Below are 19771 nucleotides of genomic sequence, written 5' to 3' on the forward strand. Positions count from 1 at the left end.
TCTCTTATTGCAAATTAAAGAGCATCTAAACTACAATAGTATACACTTTAAATTCTAAGCGAGGTGCTCCATTGTAGATGGCTGGTCTACAATAGATTGCTGGCAGCAATTCTTAATTTATACTTTAAGTTTTACATAAAATATAATTAAAACAGGCACATTTCAAGCATACACATCTATACTATACAGTAAATTTATAGTTAAACTATTATATTTACACTATTCCTTGATTCCGCTGCAGTTACAAATTTTGCTGCTGCCTGCTGCTGCTATTTTCAGTTTATTCTCAGTCAGTTCTGTTTGCAGTTCTTACTACAGATGCTTCCTGACTTACGCAAGTTGAATTTTGCATAAATCAGGAACATATACCCAATAATTACGTGTGTTCCCCTCTCCTCCCCCCCCAACAAAAAAGCTTACAGAACTTACGGAACTTTTTCAGTAAATGTGGATTTGCATAAATCGGGTTGTGTAACCCAGGGAGCATCTGTATTGCAGCTCACTCTCAACAGTTTCTCTGGCTCTGTCATTTTGTTCCTTAGTTATTTTGTTTCAGTGTTGCCAATGTTGTGGCTGCTGCTGATATTACTGCTGCTGTCTGCTGTTTTTTAGGTGCTTTCATCAAGAGAACTCTCCTCTGAATTCTAAACTGTCTTTCCAGCAGATCTTCTGTTCTCTTGGTCAGTCCTCTGATCTCTCTCTCCAGCAGTTCTTCCAGCAGCTTTTTTGTTGGTTTCCAATTTCTTTGTCCATCTTCACCGGAGTGCTCTAATAGCTTTATTAGCTAATTAGCTAATTCTTGGCTTTCTGCCAATTAACTGAACTTTTCATTCTATCTTAGTACCAATCATGGTCAAGATCTGCATATTCCACAAGGGTGGAGTGGCCCTTGTGTATTCAGAATAGAGATCAGGCAGACAAATGGAACCTGGATAATTTCTCGGCTATCAGGACCAGCTGATCTCCTTTTACACTCTTTAGCAGCCCAGTAGCAGGTGCTAGATGTGATCATTTTTCACCTCAGTGAAAATGATTTGGGAGCATGTAAGGGTATGGACTTGATGATCAAAGCTAAGAGGGATTTGGGGCAGACCCAGGATTTTTTTCCGGGGGGTGACTATGGTGGGAAGCCGCAAAGCCTCTGTGGGTTGATATGTCTACACTACTGCAATTATATTTTTACAAACTTTACCTTGTGAGGTATAATTTAAAAACGAACACACTGGTCGATATCATTGTAGAATATGTGACAATGCTGCAGGTGGAGTTATGGATGTCCTCTGATATTATGTTTTAAAGTCTGTATTTGAACAAAGTAGAAACAGGTCTGCCCAGATCTTGAGTACAAATGAAGCAGGGTGACCAGTGAGAATGGAAATACAATTTATATATGCGGTAAACAGAACCATCAAAGCTCACAAGTAATTGAGGCGTCAGCATGACTGGATTATAAAGAATTTGTATTTGCTTGTCTAACCAGCCTGGTTGTCAGGCAGTGACAATGAGGGTACATTTACATAAAAGATAAACAAAGCGATCAAGCTAACAAGGGGAAGTGGTGGTAACTCAGCTATCAAAGGTGATGGATACTGCACCACCAAGAAACCTTCCTGCTTCTTGAAGCAGGGTCAATCAACTTTGAGAGATGCTTTTCAAAGGTTTACAGGACTTCAAAGAGGGGGGCAGTGAACCTAAAAAGAAAAGGCAAAGTGCTGGTTTGTACTTCAGTGGAAGGTCCAGATTGAGAGATGGCCACTCAGGCTGGACCAAGAATACTGGTGAGTAAAATCTAAAACAAAGACTGTTCCTTGCTAGATTGCTTTAGACTTTTAGACATGTAGCTTTTTACACTTTAATTTGCTTGTAACCATCTCTACCTTTTTATTTTTTTACTTGGCATCACTTAACCTATGTCCTCTTGTTAATAAACTTGTTTTATTTAAATTTAAACCAACCCAGTGCTCTTTTTTAATTGAAGTAATTGTTAACTCCAATTAATGTGGCAAACTCCTGAGTATTGTCTCTCTAAAGGAGAAAATAAACTTTATTTCTCTGAGTGGTCCAGGAGAAGGTTTGATGCTTCAGGGTAGACAGTTTTGGGGAAATTTGGGACTGGAGATGTGTTGGGGACACTTGGCTATTAGTAACCAAGGCTGGTGGAGAACAGTGTATGCCTGTGGTGTAACAAGCAGACTGCTGGAGTCACAGCTACTGAACCAGGGCTGCTTATCACAGAGGAACTCAGTGCACCTTGTACGCTTGCTGGGACCATCCAGATAAGGGAACCACAGCAGCAAGCATTTTAATGCACCCAGCATTACAGTGACACAAACTATCATTGGTCTAGATTTTACCCCAAAATCTGACCAAGAGTAGAAGCCAATTCTTCCATAATTGGTGCCAGATAAAAAATGACAAACTCAAGGCTGGAATAACCCCCAGCTCGACTGTATGCTAGTTTTGTTCAAAAGAAGTCTTATAAGAATGTATTTCATCTATGAAATGCTTTTAAAATGCTTCATGAATTAATCTCACTTTTATGTCTGTATTCCATGGTATAAAGAAATATGTAAGTTTTGATTTATAGCTTTGAAAATGTTTGCTCTAAACTTGTGAATCCAGGCATGGGAATACTTCTTCCCTCACACCCTCTCCAGCCCATTAAGGAGGACTATCAAGATTAAACTGGCCCTTAAGGATCATGGTACAAATGATTGCTGAATGGCCCTATCACACTTTGGCAATCCTATGTGCAAGGGAGCATGTCTCATGGACTGGAAGGCTAAACCTAAAAGATTAAACTGGGCCAGAAGAAAAATGTTCATCTCTTTGAACTCTCACGGGACCAGAGATTCTAAACTAAGGTAGAGATCTCCAAGGGTTACATCTGAGTGTCCGTCTTGCAAGGCATTTTGAATTGACAGATTACTACATCTGTCATTTTTATGGTAACTCATATCTTTATTTGCTCGCTTGAACCTGTAATTCTCATTCCTTTCTCATAGATAAGTCTGTAGTTTGTTTATTTATGACAGGATTGGCTACTGGCATTGTCTTTGGTGTAGGATTTAGATCTGGGATAAGTGACTGGTCTCTTGGGACTGGAAACAACCTCAATGTGTTATGATTTTGTGTGTGTGTGTCTGTCTGTACGTGACCATTTATCAGATAGGCTCTCCAGTCTATCTGATAAATGGTCACTTACAGACAGACAATCTTTCCACCCAGGCAAGTTGGACTAAGGAGACTCTGTGACTCCAGGGATAAGCCTATTACTGTGATCCAGGAGTTCACATTTGTTACTTAGTTGGTGAAATCTAATTATAGAACATGCCACCAATTTTGGGGTGCCTGTATTGTTTTTGACCATCTTCCCTGAGGTAGGCCCTTGTGGTTGTGAGCCACTCCAGACAGCATGACAGTGATCTTTATAAGTTGTATAAATTATGTCTATTGGACTTCTAATTGCAATTTCTATAACAGTCATGAAGGCAATAGCTTTGTCACTGCAGACTATTCCCTCGAAGAGACCCATGGTATTTCATCAAGAAATTATATTTAAATTTGCCATGCTCTACAGGCTTATCCATCTACCTCAACACTTCAGAATCTTCAAAACAGCAAGTAGTTTGTTGAAACACAGAACATGCTGTTTCTCTGTTCTATGAAAATCCATTAAGATCAATTAGTGCCTTTATTTCCATAGTCTTTCATAACCATTCTCTCGGTGTTTCACAAAGATTATACATTTTCATGTCCCTTATAAACAATTATTTATTATTATTACTTACCAAATAATCAGTTAACATTCTAATCATATACAATTAGGCTCTTTATCATTCTGGATGGACTAATTTAAGACATTAAATCAAGGAGTTTAAAATCAGAACAAAAGAACTTCAGAGAGCCCATTGGCCAAAGAGTTTCCTCCCATTTCTCAGCTAGAGAGTGCTTTTAGAAACACCTTGTTAAAATTCCATCAGCAAACTGAAGGGAGGGTTTAAATGATTTCCTAGTCTCTTAGGGAGGTCACATCCACTCTGGATACAGCTAAATCATCATGCCAAAGATTGCTTTTATCCCTGGGCTCAAAAATATTTTTGAAGAGCATTTTTCCCCCTCTGTTAGTGTCAGGTATTTAAAAAAATGGGGTGGGGGGAGAATTATACCCACAAATTTCACTCATTTTCAAATGTATGCAAGTTGATCACCGTGTCTTACTACTTTGCATACGTTTCAGGAGCAATATATCAATCTATCCAGCAAGTGCATTAACACAATTGTTTGCCATTTTGTGTATTTTAAAATATAAATAAATAATTTACATCACTTGAGGTGCAAAAAAGACACACACACCACCAAGCAACGCAAGAAAGAGCGACCTACGCACTGTCCACACCAGCGCTATGTTAGCAGGAGAAGCTCTCCCACCAATATAGTAATTATGCTGATGGGCAAGTGTTCTCCCATTTGCATAGAGTGTCTTCACCAGATGTGCTACAGCTGAATCACTGCAGCTGCACTGATGTAGCGTTTCTAGTGTATACCTGGCCATAGACTGAACATGTAACAAAACTAAAGGGAGCTTGGACTGTATCAACTAAGAAATTGAGGGGTATGTGTATTCAGAGAAGAATGATTTTCCATTACAATATCATTCCTAATGTTGTCAGAGTGGTACCGGTATGGTGCTCTGCTCTCTCCAATGTTGATATCACTCGGCTGCGTGCGTGTGTTCCCTCTGTGTGCTGTCCCAGCTCTGCGCAGATAGCTGACACAGCAGACCCGACGAGAACCCCCAATAACCACAGAGTCTAGTAAGATGCAAAGTCACATCGACTAGGTTTATTGCGACCTTGGACACAGATTGCAGTTCCCCGTAGATTACTTAGTCTACTGGGCATACTACTAATAGGTGCCTCTTGGCAATGGACCCGGCTCAGTCAGTGGCAGGACTTTCCACTGCCCCCTAGGCCAGACAAAGACACCGCCCCAGGAATGCATTCTTATACACAGATACAAACAAGTTACACATCACACCTGACATATTGAGGGGCCACCCCTCTACGCAGCAAAGTTCAATCACTCTACGTATTTAGGTGCCGCCTTCTACCTTGTACATGTTGGTTCGATCAAAACAACTCTATCCATCATTTTACCATTTTGCCCCTGTCATTGGGATGGGTTGGCCTGTCCTTTTGTTATCTATGGAATGTTTCAGTATAGTGTGTTTGTGTTTATACTTCGGTATGCTAGGTGAATATATGTTTATGCAACGTCAGCCTTTTTCCTGCCAGCTTCTGTGAACTGAGCCAGCCTTCAGCTCACAGCCTCACTTTGCTTTTTAGCTAAGTCTTGTTCATTACTTCAGTTCAGGCCTCAGGCCTCATACTGGGCCTTTATCAGGGCCTGCACTTACTACACCTAATAGGTACTGTATTTACACATTTTGTAGTGGATATGCTAGATCACAAATCTCTCAAAAACACAGGCAGGCCCAGCACAAATTATAGCTTCAATTACTATTCCTCTAACAGTCTTAGGCTGGATCTTGGGGGAAAGAACATGTAGAGAGACCCTTATGCCTGTTCAGATATTCACTGAAGTTAAGGGCATAAGACTCCACTTCTGTAGATCTTTATAGAACTGAGACCTTTGAATTTGCATGGAACATACATGTTATCTTCCTATCTTCCTACCTCAGACCAACCCACTTTGTTTCCAAGCATTTTGAAGTATTCTTCTTCACACCATACCTCAGAGTTGAACATAGGAACCCATCATTTTAACAGGAGATTTGCAATTTTATATTGGTTGTGATGTGCATGACACTAATTGTGTAGATTTAAAATAATAGGGAGTTTTAAGTACACCTAGTCACCACATATAATTGTGTGTGTTGGCATGTGAACATGCACATACATAAAATGGTCATTTAGTAAATGCATTTCTGTAATTGTTATTTATTATCATGGTCTTTTTTTAGGGTTTCATAGTTCTCAATCTGGCATTTCACCCAACATATTACTAGCTGATTTTTTTTTAAAAATTCCTTCTTCCTGATTTTGTACTTGCATTCCCTCTTTCTTCTGTGGCTAGTATAGTTTGTCTTTGAATTAGAGTTGTGTAGATACAAATATTTTAGTCTGTCTATATCTCATCTGAAAGAGTACTTGTGAATTTGTTCTGTTACCATTCACTGAAAGCAGTAAGGATTCACAGAGTGGGAGCAAGAACTTTGAATTTTCCCAGTAATTGAAAAGAAAACTAAATACTATCTTCTCTTGCATTCCCTGTCCCCAATACTTTTGTGAAGCTGTCACAGAATATTTAAGCATTTCATGTGAGTAGTTATTTGTGTACCCCTGTCTAGATAAACATGGTCTCTATCCCATAATCTAACATGAGAGGTAATGTTTTCAAAAAAGTACCCAAGTCACTTTTTTTGGCAGATTAAATTAAATGTTGATAGATGCAAAGTAATGCACATTGGAAAACATAATCCCAGATATAAAATTAGTTGTTACCATTCAAGAAAGATCTTGAAGTCATTGTGGATAGTTCTCTGAAAACATCCACTCAATGTGCAGCAGCAGTCAAAAACATTAACACAATGTTAGGCATCATTAAGAAAGGGATAGATAAGACATAAAATATCATATTGCCTCTACATAAATCCATGGTACACCCACATTTTGAATACTACATGTAGATATGGTTGCCCCATCTCAGAAAATATATCTTGGAATAGGAGAAGGTTCAAAAAAGGGCAACAAAAATTATTAGGGGTATTGAACAGATTCCATGTGAGCAGAGACTAATAAGACTGGGACTTTTCAGCTTGGAAAAGAGATGACTAAGGGAGAATATGATAGAGGTCTATACAATTGACTGACTGGTGTGGAGAACGTAAATTAGGAAGTGTTACTTACAACTTGTAACACAAGAACTAGGGCTCACCAAATGAAATTAATATGCAGCAAGTTTAAAACAAAAAGTAGTATTTATTCACACAATGCACAGTCAAGAGATGAGGTAGACAAGGCTTTCTTTGGACAGCTAACAGAAGTTTCTAGATCACAGGCCCTGGTTCTCATGGGGGACATCAGTCACCCTGACATCTGCTGGGGGAGCAATACAGCAGTGTACAGACAATCCAGGAAGTTTTTTGGTGACTGTTGGGGACAACTTCCTTGTGCACGTCCTGGAGGAACCAACTAGGGGCTGTGCTCCTCTTGACCTGCTGCTCCCAAACAGGGAAGAATTGGTAGGGGAAGTAGAAGTGAGTGGAAACCCGGGCAATAGTGACCATGAGATGGTCGAGTTCAGTTTCCTGTGAAAGGAGAGCAGTAGAATATGGACCCTGGACTTCAGAAAAGCAGACTTTGATTCCCTCAGGGAACTGATGGACAGGATCCCCTAGGAAGGGGGAAAGGAGTCCAGGAGCTTAACAGTGAAATCTTCGGTTATCTTAAACACAAAAAGGAAGCTTACAAGAGGAGGAAACTGGGAAAGATGACTAGGGAGTAGTATAAAAATATTGCTCAAACTTGCAGGAGTGTAATCAGGAAGGCCAAAGCACAATTAGAGTTGCAGCTAGCAAGGGATGTGAAGGATAATACAAGGGTTTCTACGGGTATGTTAGCAACATGAAGAAGGTCAGGGAAAGTGTGGGACCCTTACTGAATGGGAAAAAGCTGAAGTACTCAAGGCTTTTTTTGCCTTGGTCTTCACAGGCAAGGTCAGCTCCCAGATTGCTACACTGGGCAACACAGTATGGGGAGGAGGTGAGCCACATTCAGTGGTGAAATAACAGGTTAAGGACTATTTAGAAAAGCCGGACATGCACAACTCCAAAGGTCCAGATCTAAGGCATCCGAGGGTGATGAGGGAATTGGCTGAAGTGATTGAAGAGCCATTGGCCATTATCTTTGAAAACTTGAGCGATTGTGGGAGATCCCAGATGACTGGGAAAAGCAAATATGGTGCCCATCTTTTAAAAAAGGGAATAAGGAGAATCTGGGGAACTACAGACTGGTCAGCCTTACCTCTGTCCCTTGAAAAATCATGGATCAGGTCTTCAAGGAATCCATTTTGAAGCACTTGGAGGAGAGGAAGGTGATCAGGAACAGTCAACTTGGATTCACCAAGGGCAAGTCATGCCTGACCAACCTGATTGTCTTCTATGATGAGAGAACTGTCTCTGTGGATATGGGGAAAGTGGTGGACATAATATACTTGACTTTAGCAAAGCTTTTGATACAGTCTCCCACAGTATTATTGCCAGCAAGTTAAAGTATGGATTGGATGACTGGACTACAAGGGGAATAGAAAGCTGGCTAGATCATGTGGCTTAATGGGTAGTGATCAATGGCTCAATGTGTAGTTGACAGCTGGTATCAACCAGAGTGCCCAAGAGATCAGACCTGGGGCCAGTTTTGTTCCACATCTTCATTAATCTTGATCATAGGATGGATTGCACCCTCAGCAAATGCGTGGATGACACTAAGCTTGGGGGAGAGGTAGATGTGCTGGAGGGTAGGGTCCAGAGTGACCTAGACAAATTGGAGGATTGGGCCAAAAGAAATCTGATGAGGTTCAACAAGGACAAGTGCAGAGTCCTGCACTTAGGAGGGAAGAATCCCATGTAATGCCATAGGCTGGGACTGACTTGCAAAGCAGCAGTTCTGTGGAAAAGGACCTAGCAATTACAGTGGACGAGAAGCTGGATATGAGTCAACAGTGTGCGCTTGTTGCCAAGAAGGCTAACGGCATATTGGGCTGCATTAGTAGGATCATTGCCAGCAGATCGAGGGAAGTGATTATCCCCCTCTCTTAGGCACTGGTGAAGGCCACATCTGGAGTATTGGGTCCAGTTTTGGGCCCCTACTACAGAAAGGATGTGGACAAATTGGAGACTCCAGTGGAAGGCAATGAAAATGATCAGGGGCTTGGCTGTTCTCAATGGAGGCAGATGACAGAACAAGGAGCAATGGTCTCAAGTTGCAGTGGGGGAGGTCTAGGTTGAATATTAGGAAAAACTATTTCACCAGGAGGACGGTGAAGCACTGGAATGGGTTACCTAGGGAGATGGTAGAATCTCCATCCTTAGAGGTTTTTAAGGTCCAGCTTGACAAAGCCTTGGTGGGGATGATTTAGTTGGTTTTGGTCCTGCTTTGAGCAGGGGATTGGACTAGATTACCTCCTGTGGCCTCTTCCAACCCTAATATTTTATGATTCTATTATGAACTTGAGCAAAGTGGCCCTGACCATGCAAAATTGCCCACCTCAAATGCTAACAGGCTTTGGCAGCATATTGAGAGATCCAAAGCTGTCAGGATGGCTTCCTTTAGTGGTGCTGATGCCAGGATTATTATAGTCACCCTTTCTAGTTTATATAACAGTGTCCCTCAGACCACACAAGACACAAACCTCATCTTTAGGAGAGCTAGGTGTCTGTCTTTTTATCTGACTTTTCTGGTGGTTGCTAAGGTTGCAAAGTTACTTCTCAGGCAGGGGTTTTTTTTGTTTGTTTGTTTGTTTTTGCTGCCCTCCCCCCCAAAAAAATAAATATTTCAGGCTGTGATGATTTTCCCCCCCGCCAAAAAAAAAATATAACACATTACTGTATATACTCATAAGAGCACTAAATAAGGCATGTAATGATTATCCCAGCAGTCAAAGGTGCTGAAGTCTTTCAAAAAGTGTAAAGTAGGATTATCATATTTCAAGTTCCCAAAAAGGGACACTGACAGAGGGAGGGAGAGCTGGAGGGGTGGTATGATACCATGCCACCCTTACTTCTGTGCTGCTGCTGGCGGAAGTGCTGCCTTCAGAGCTTGGTGCCTGGTCAGCAGCTGCCACTCTCCAGCTGTCCAACTCTGAAGGCAGTACCACCACCATCAGCAGCACACAAGTAAGGATGGCAATTCTTATTTTAACAATACTAACACCCAGGTGATTTAGACTGGTTTCTAGCTATTCATTTGTAAGTGTTCAGTGAGGCCTAGGGCCCTTGACATGAGCTGGCACCTGCTCTGCCAGTGTCACAGTCATGATGTGAGAGTTCCTGGAAATCATAGAGGATCTCTTCCATTCTCTCTGCCACAGTGACCTGATGATGATAGCAGCTAGATAGGGAGTGTCCAGCACTGTCCAGTAGGAGTTCTGCTACACAGTCAGTGGCAGGTTGCATCCCATATTTCCCTAAACAGTGGCAAGTGGGGCATTTGCTATGCTTTGGTGATCAGTTTGTTGGCTGTATTCTTGGCTGTATTCTAGCATTGGATGTTAAGTAGATGAATATTGGCTAGGACTGGCAGCCATACAATTTTGGTTTTGTTTTGTTTCAAGATCAGTTGTGATCATTCTCATAGTATGATTAAACTGCGTGTCTACTGGTCTAAAGTGAGTAGAGTTTAACCAAACTGGGGCACAGTAATCACCAACTGAGCACCAGAGACTGTGCCCTGAACAACAGTGTTTGTGCATTGGACCCTAACAGTTTGTTCAGGAGACAGATTTTGCTCTTGATCTTTTGAGCTACTTTAGTGAGATGGTATTTACATACGAGTCTGAGATTTAGGGTGACCCTTACACCATACACTGGTGCCAACAGCTGACCATTCAAAAAGATGTTTAGATCAAGCTGGCTGAGAGTGATTTAAGTGGAAGCATGTTGACACAGATTTGGGCTACAGTCTCCATTTCTTGCAATAGTCACCTATGTCAGCCATATCACTGTTTTGGTTCTCTTCAATATTTTAGAAGTCAAAGTCCATTAATATTAGGTTAGTGGTCATGACAACCCATCTAGAAAGAACTCTAGACACATTATACAGTAAACCAGTGTGTCAGATGGTGTCATATGATGTTGTAAAGTCAAGAGAGATAGGGAGAAGGAAATAACTAAATAGTTTTAGTAGATAATGAAGCATGAGAGCATCATCATTTTAGTGTCAGTAAAGGGGATAACAAGGAACAGTGAAGATACAAAAAAGGTTGTGATTTATTAGTACAGTGGCACGAAATGCAGCATTATCAGTTTCTGAGGGCTCACATAAATCTTTGTTATCAAGTCACAGAATTTGCACTGCCAGTGTTTTTAGTTGAATTTAGGTTTCAATTAACTTGCCATCTCTAGTTTGGAGGATCACATTAAGTACTGTGAGCATCTCTACAAGTGGAAGATATTATTGAGACATGATTTATTTCATCAATGAGCAGGGACTTGCTTGTCTTTTGAGATTGAGACCACTTCTGGGCGGATGGTATCTTTAGATGTGGTTGGTCAGCAGTTAGCACATTCTAAATGTTACTAGAATACATATAGTAACTATTCCTTCATAGTGTACTGAAGTTTCACTATTGTTTTTTTTCAGTCCATGCCTAGGAAAAGATGAAGGTGGATATATTTTTCAAATTTTCTGCAGTTTAAGATAGATACCTCTGTGGTAACATCTGTCCCTGCTTCTCTTCAGCAGGCCCCATGTGACTGACTCTCGCTCTTTTCCTCCAAATAGAATTAAAGGTGGGATTTTTAGAAAAGCTTATCATTAGTCTAACTTTGCTCCCACTGAAGTTAACGGCAAAAATTTTAATGGGAACAGAGTTACTTCAATGCTACGTGCTTTTCAAAATCCCACCTTAAACTCACATTAATTCATGTACCATATCACACAAACTCTGGCTGATTCTATCTCTAATAAAAATATATCTGACATATTCTGCCTAAAATCTGAAAATTAAAGAGCTTTCTGATTCATAATTTAAGAGAGTCCTTGGAGGAAACCATTCTATTTGTATCTAAACGATCAGCGGATAAGAAAGGACAGGTATTTTAGATTGCCTCTGGTGATGAAAAATACAGCATAAAGTACTGTAGTCTAAAGGAAATACATATGAAGAGGACAAAAAAATGTTAACTACTTTGTTGCTTGCATCCACCTGCAGCTTCCGTTGCTAATGCAACCAAAGTGGCAGGGCTCTTTTCAGGCAACATTGTGGATGGGGATCTAAATTTTAAAAACATGGTTCTCCCACAACTCCCACTGAATCATTTTAAAGGATGAGACCATACTGTTAGAATAGTGTTCAAAAACATGTTTGAGATGTATGGCAATATTTTTGTGGCCTTTCATCTTGTGTAGTCATTTCTTAAAAATAGGCCCAGCACCCTGGTGGACCGGGCCAGTTTGTTTAACTGCGCATCCGGAGGTTTGGCCGATTGAGGCTCCCACTGGCCGTGGTTCACCGCCCCAGGCCATGGGGGCTTTGGGAAGTGGCGTGGGCCAAGGGATTAAACTCTGGTTTAAATTCTAGGGTCAGAAATCAATGTGAAATATGCTAAATTAAAAGATGATACTAAAATAGTCTGTCAGATTTAGTTTCCATTCACTTCTTTTTGTACCACTTCCACTACCATCTAGAAGCTTACCTGACCTCTAACATCTTACATAAAGTAAAAGCAGTCTATAATTATTTCCACTTGGAAGATTAAATGTCTTCCTATATCATAACTATCCTTCCACACACACACAAATCATCAGTATGAGAAAAGCAAGACATATAATTCTAAAAAGTTAGAGAGAAACTTCACATTCTCACAAATAATCATTTGATTTCAAGTTAGACCAAACTCCATTTTTAAATCAGAGCACTGGCTAAACATGTGTTTGTATGTCATCTGCTTTTTCTTTTGTATATGGAGAGAAGAAAATGTCTTAGCAAACTAAGAAAAAAATGTTTAAAAAATCACATTGAGTTAGCGTGTCCTTCCAAAAGTCTTCCCAAAAATTAAGTGTACTGTTTTAAAACATTAAATTACACTTGTCTTAATAATCAATATGTGAGTTATATTAAATACATTTCATCTCTATTCTAGAAGTTAATGATTTCATCTTATCCATTCAGCAATGCAATTTGGGTTTTAAAGGGGTCACTGTGTAAAAGGCATATTCTTATTCAAAATTGTTTACTTCACATGCATAACCAAAGTGTAAGTATGTGTATATATATATATATATATAATTTATTTATTTATTTTCTGGTCATAAAGTTAGAATGTTGTATTCTGTACAGAAAAAATTCTGAGCAGTATGAATGATTAAGGCTGATGGTAGGGAAAGCAAGTGTTGTATCTGAGCTGATTGTTACAGTCTCCTTTTATAAACAGCAGGGAATCTTAAGTGTCCAAAAGGTGTAAGGATTTTATTTAGATTTATGAAGTAAACTATGATGTTTTAAAATAAGTGATTTTTTTCCAGACAAAAAGAAAGATTTTTTTCACAACTCACTAGGAGACTAGCTTTCTTTTGAGAACTGAAGAGAATAATTAGTTTTTACAGATTCACAGGTACTACATTATCCACATTTCTAAAGGAAAAGGAATAATTATCCTACTGTAAGACAATCTATTTCCTGAAATCTCTTCCATAATGTGTTCATTTTAAATAATCATAGAATATCAGGGTTGGAAGGGACCTCAGGAGGTCATCTAATCCAACCCCCTGCTCAAAACAGGACAAATCTCCAACTAAATCATCCCAGACAGGGCTTTGTCAAGCCTGACCTTAAAAACCTCTAAGGAAGAAGATTCCACCACCTCCTTAGGTAACCCATTCCAGTGCTTCACCACCCTCCTAGTGAAAAAGTTTTTTCCTAGTATCTAACCAAAAGCACCCCCACTGGTAATTTGAGACCATTACTTCTTGTTCTGTCATCTGCTACCACTGAGAACAGTCTAGATCCATACTCTTTGGAACTCCCTTTCAGGGAGTTGAAAGCAGCTATCAAATTCCCCCTCATTCTTCTGCAGACTAAATAATCCCAGTTCCCTCAGCCTCTCCTCATAAATCATGTGCTCCAGCCCCCAAATTATTTTTTTCAGAGTGGTAGCCGTGTTAGTCTGTGTCATCAAAAAGAATGATGAGTACTTGTAGCACCTTAGGGACTAACACATTTATTTGGGCATAAGCTTTTGTGGGCTAAAACCCACTTCATCAGCTGCACGCAGTGGAAAATACAGTGGGAAGATGTATAGACACAGAGAACATGAAAAAATGGGTGTTGTCCTACCAACTCTAACAAGATCAATCAATTAAGATGGGCTATTATCAGCAGGAGAAAAAAAAACTTTTGTAGTGATAATCAGGATGACCCATTTCAAACAGTTGACAAGAAGGTGTAAATAATAGTATGGGGAAAATTAGCATGGGGAAATAGTTTTTATTTTGTTTAATGACCCATCTACTCCCAGTCTTTATTCAAGCCTAATTTAATGGTTTCCAGTTTGCAAATTAATTCCAATTCTGCATTTTCTCGTTAGTCTTTTTTTGAAGTTTTTTTTTGTTGGAGATGTGCGACTTTTAGGTCTGTAATTGAGTGAGGTTGAAATGTTCCCTGACTGGTTTTTGAATGTTATAATTCTTGACATCTGATTTGTGTCCATTTATTCTTTTGCATAGAAACTGTCCGGTTTGGCCAATGTACATGGCAGAGAGGCATTGCTGGCACATGATGGTATATATCATATTAGTAGATGTGCAGGTGAACGAGCCTCTGATGGTGTGGCTGATGTGATTAGGTCCTATGATGGTGTCCCTTGAATAGATATGTGGGCAGAGTTGGCAATGGGCTTTGTTGCAATCCTTTGTTTCAACAAATGCCCTTTTCGTTCCATCTCAGGATGAGACACAGAAGGTCCTCATGTGGGAGAGAAGTGACCCTTTCTTTCTATCTTTTGCTTTCCTCTTGTACTATAAAAGGGTGAAGCAAACACACTTTTCACTTCTAGAGATATAGAACTGATCCCTCACAGGACACAGAGGTCTAGCTGTCTTTCACAGACTGCCCTTAGAGCTCTAGTCAGAGGCCTTCTCTATAGGGAATACTGACATTTCATCAGGTAATTGATCCTAGAAAGATTCTTCAGGACTATTTTTATAATTTAAAAAACATAAAAAGCTGGTTAGTTCCAAGCACTTAACATAATGCTATTTAAGACAGTACCAGGAACCTTCCTAGTTTTCTTTTGAGTAGACAGAGAGCACAAGTGCAACAAAATATAATCCTATATAAAACATTCATCTTGCATGTTGAAAAACATATTAAAGCAAGGGCAAGCACTGCCTCTAATTACGGGGGGCTGTCATGCAGCAGACTCCCTTGGAGCACTTACCTTCAGCAGGCTGTAGCATGAAAAGTAAACCTGCCTCAGTTTCCCCTCAATCTGAGTTCCTAGAAATAGTCCAAGCATCTTCCCAACTATAGCCCTTGTGGGGTTAATTTATTGTGAAAGTCCCAGGCACATAAATCATAACAATAATACCACAACCATAGTCCAGAATTCCCCAATACAGTTAAAACAGTGCACACAACATACAGTCCTGGCATCCCTTACCATGTCTTAGCTCTCCAGTGCAGCCCCAGACCTCTTCTAGCTTTGTTCAAGGATAGAAGCTCTGGAACCACCCCACCCCTTCCCACTGAAGTGAAAACCCACTCTTCCCAGGAGGAACCTCTCATAGTTTCTCGGCTGGGCGTCTCCTTTCTAGCAGAGCATCCCTCCTTCCCTCTGGCCATTTCACAGTTCCTCTGGGTCCAGCTCTCCTGCCATGGCACTGTCAGAAGGTAAGTTCCACCACTACTACTTCTACCTTCATCCCTCTGGCTTATACAACCCGCCTCTAACTTACCTTCTTTTCGGCCTCCCCATAAGCCTGCTCGCCCCAATAACTCCTACACATCTCCTTCCTTCCTTCCTTCCTTCTAGGACTATCCATGGACCCCTAACAGTTCTCATCTTCCCTTCCTGACTGAACCAGTCTGCTCTGACTCACTAGGTGTCCCTTCTCTTTAAGGCCCAGGTGCTGCCCCACCCTCTTAACTGGCCAAATGGGAGCACCTGCTCTGGCATACAGGTGCTGGACCTACTTCAGTTAGTGCGGCCAACCATCTGGTGATAGAAGCCTTTTCCCAGACTATAGGGGATACCAAAAATGATATTTTTATCATACGTATAAGTCCTAAAATGCAATTAAAAATAAATATCTATTCTTTTTTTGCCCTCAGACACACAGATATTACAGTATCAGTATCTGGACCCCATTACTGTAATATCTGAATTCTTTCCAAGTATTTAAAAATAGAAATAACACTCTCCTTGACTCTTTCTCCTTCCCACCCTGTAGCTTGATTAGTGTGTGTGTGTGTGTGTGTGTGTGTGTGTGTGTGAGAGAGAGAGAGAGAGAGAGAGAGAGAGAGAGATGCTCTGATGCACAGTAGAACAGAAATCCTAAAACACACCCACACCCACAAAAGTAACAAGACATGCAGGTAGGTTGTCAGTCAAAACACATAATGATCATGAACTGCTTAGGTCAGCAACAGACTGAACAAAATGTGATAGCACTCCGGACATGAGATATGTAGCAGCAGGCCCTGAGTAGCTGCATATGCACACAAACGCATACCACTCATGACAGTGTATTGAGTGGCTGTGTGCAGAAGTTAACGAGTGAAAGTAGAGATGAAGTTTTGTATTTAGTTCACAAGATGGTTAGTTCAATGGTCATTCTTATATCATGTGGGAGTGAGTTCCAGTCTTCATCCAACTCCTGTGAAAGTTCTATATCATGAGCTTATGAACCTCCCCATATAAAGCTGAGAGCTTCATAGTCCCAGTGGAAGATAACTGTCATGAAAGGCCATACTCAGGGAAAGGAAATATCTCAGGTAGCTAGGGCCAATATCATGGACAGTTGAGAGAATATCAGGAAAGGGAACTGGACTGGGTATATAATGACAAGACCGTGCAGAAAAATGGAGCCCAGTGGTAGTGTGTTCATAGTGCTGAGTAGACCCGCTGTTGCATTAATTTTAGCTGGGGCTCTTTCAGTTTGTGTGTGGCTTGTTCCTTATATAGTGAGTCCTAATAACCAGCCTTAAAGACCACTTTGGCCAGGTCTGTGCCTGACAGGCAGCAGCGCAAACTTCTGGCCAATTACAGATAGGGATGATGATACTAATCATTCACTTCCATTTGGGCATCTGACAACACTGAGGCATCCAAAAGGACCCCAAGGCTGCAGCCCAACTAGCCAGTGTATATAAGAAGAGCTCCCATTTATACAGAGGTGTATCTGAGAGCAGAAATTAATAACTTTTTAAATGATCACTTGTAGCAACTCCAAAATAAAACTGCTTGTAATTTCTTTGAATGTCACTTTAATGGGCGGGTGTGATTTGCTGGGAGAAGCAAACTGTAGCTGAAAGTGTTTCAAATTGTGAAGCACCTGATTTTCACCTAATGTAATATAGATTTGAGAAGCATGGCAGTTTTCCATAAAATGGACTAACAGATTAAGCAGTATGGTAGAAGTGCTACATTTAGTCTAGAGGGAAAAAAATAACTATCTAAAAACAAATTAAGCACTTGGGGGAATAGACAGTGAGGTCCCTGCAGTGTTGCTCTTGTTTGTAGTGCCAAATCAATTCAGGCATGTGGGGGCTGAGGGGGTTGGATTTGGATCCAATCTTTATAAAAACAAATCCTGTCCATTTTCCCAACACAACTGATTTTTAACATATTACCAAATGGGGCATAAAATCTGAGATTTCCTTATCCATGGTGGCATTGTTAGGGCTTACAAATTTAGAAATGATAGCATCCCTGAGCTGGCAGTTCATCCACTGCCCATGGTTGTCATTCCTGGCTGAAGCACATTTATATTTCCAGATTTAACGTCTTGCGGGCCCACTCTTCTAGAATCAGGCCAGTCCCATTCTCGGAAGGGGCGTAGCCACTCACTTAGCATCCAGGCCCACCTAAATCTGAACTGGGGTGTAGTGCTGCCACAGTGGCCCTGAGCGTCATTTGGGCACCTGAAATCCTGGATGGAGCATGTGCCCGCCCTTCAGAAAGCTATGCTCTGCCTGCTCTGCCTTGCCATTTTCTGAGCCACCTCATGCACGTGCCCAGCTCGGCAGGTGAAGCCCTGGGTCTGGGGGCCCCAGGGCTAGGAAGAGGGCATGGTGTTGGGGGAGAAGCTAAGCTAGCACAGTCTGTCATTGTCCATCCACTCGAAAGATGGGGCCACCCAAGCTTCCACTCCTAGCTACACCACTGATTCTTGGATCACTACCTGGTGGCTGTAATGGTCTCATTGATGCCTGAATGGCTGGGGCCAGCCTACTGGCATTTTAATAACAGCCTGATGGTGGATGTGGGCTTTGTGACATCATTCGGGGAGTTCTGTATGTCCTGGAGGCAGCAGAGGCACACTTTTCCCTCAGCAGTTAGGTGGTGGGATGTGCAACCCAGAGGGCCAATTGCAGAAGGAATGTGCTATGAAGCAGTTGGGGTGGGAGGTTTTGGAGCTAGAGAGGTTCTAGCAGCTCATCCCAGGAATCCATCTCTCTGTAGAGAGTTTCAGGAGAAATGGGACAAGCTACAAGCCCTTGACTCCCATTGGGACCAGGGCACTTTTGTTTAATTCCGTATCTGGCTCCTTTGGTAGATGGATAACAGCTCTTATTTCTTGTACGCTCTGGAGAAAAAGAGGGGTGCCAAAAAACACATCATCTGTCTCCTGGAGGAAGATGGCACCCCTATTACAGATCTGCTGGGCATGCAGGAAATGGCCAGGTGCTTTCTATACCGACCCCTTCTCACCAGACCCAACCAACACCAATGCTTGTGGGATCCTGTGGGATGAACTCCCTACAGTCTGTGCAGGTAACTGAGACTGGCTAGAGCACCCTTTCACTCTAGCTGAGTTCTCAGAAGCTCTCCATCCAATGCACATCACTAAATCTCTGGACATTGACAGGCTGACCATAGAGTTCTACCGCACACTTGACCTCACAGTGTACTTCCCACTCAACCTTTACTTCTGGCCCTCCAGAGCTTGCCATTAGATCCTTGCCCCACGAGCCACCCCTGACATATGAGTACCTGAATGCCATCCAGACAGTCCATCTGGAAACTGCAACCAGAGAACATCTGTATTTGCTCATGATCCACACTATCCATTTTCTTGCCCTGATGTCCCATCCTGACACCAAGTGGCTGGACATGCTGCTACCTGCAGAAGGCAGGGAATCATAGTGGACCAGTCTGTATTCCACTGTAGTTCTACTGCCCACTGAGGATATTAAGTGGAGTCTCTTCCATGGAACCATGAACATGGGTATGTATTGGGCACAGTTCATAGAATCCCGGACACTTATCCTTCTCTGGTGAGAGGGTGTCCCTGGCGCATGTCTACATAGAGTGTATCAGGCTGTAACTTCTCTTCCAGCACCTCCAGAATCTCTTACTCAGGTTCTGGATGCACTTTTCAGATCACCTGTTTATCTTGTTGCACCATATCTGTGGCTCCACAAAGTCGCAGGACCTCCTTGTCAACCTCCTCCTGGCACTGGCCAAGATAGCCATCTGCCAAAACAGGAGGCTGAAGCTTGGTGGGGGAAGGGATGTGCTCTGTGAGTGTTGGGCTTATTTCCAATACCTCATCAATTCATGCCTCTGGGAGGTGTTCACTGACTCCTTAGACACTTTTGAGGAGTGGGTGGGCACTGTGGGGGTTGTCTGCTCAGTGTCCCCTTGTGGTTCCCTGATTTTTAACCTTTTACCTTCACTCCTGTTCCTGTATAGCTAGGACAATAAATGACAAATCATTTGTGGCTTGGGCTCAATAGTTCCTCCCCCATGGTTGAGGGGATGGGCCTAGGTCCATCATTTCCCGGCTATGACAATAGGTACACCATA

The sequence above is a fragment of the Mauremys reevesii genome, linkage group 5, assembly GCF_016161935.1.
Source record: "Mauremys reevesii isolate NIE-2019 linkage group 5, ASM1616193v1, whole genome shotgun sequence".
Taxonomy (NCBI): domain Eukaryota; kingdom Metazoa; phylum Chordata; order Testudines; family Geoemydidae; genus Mauremys; species Mauremys reevesii.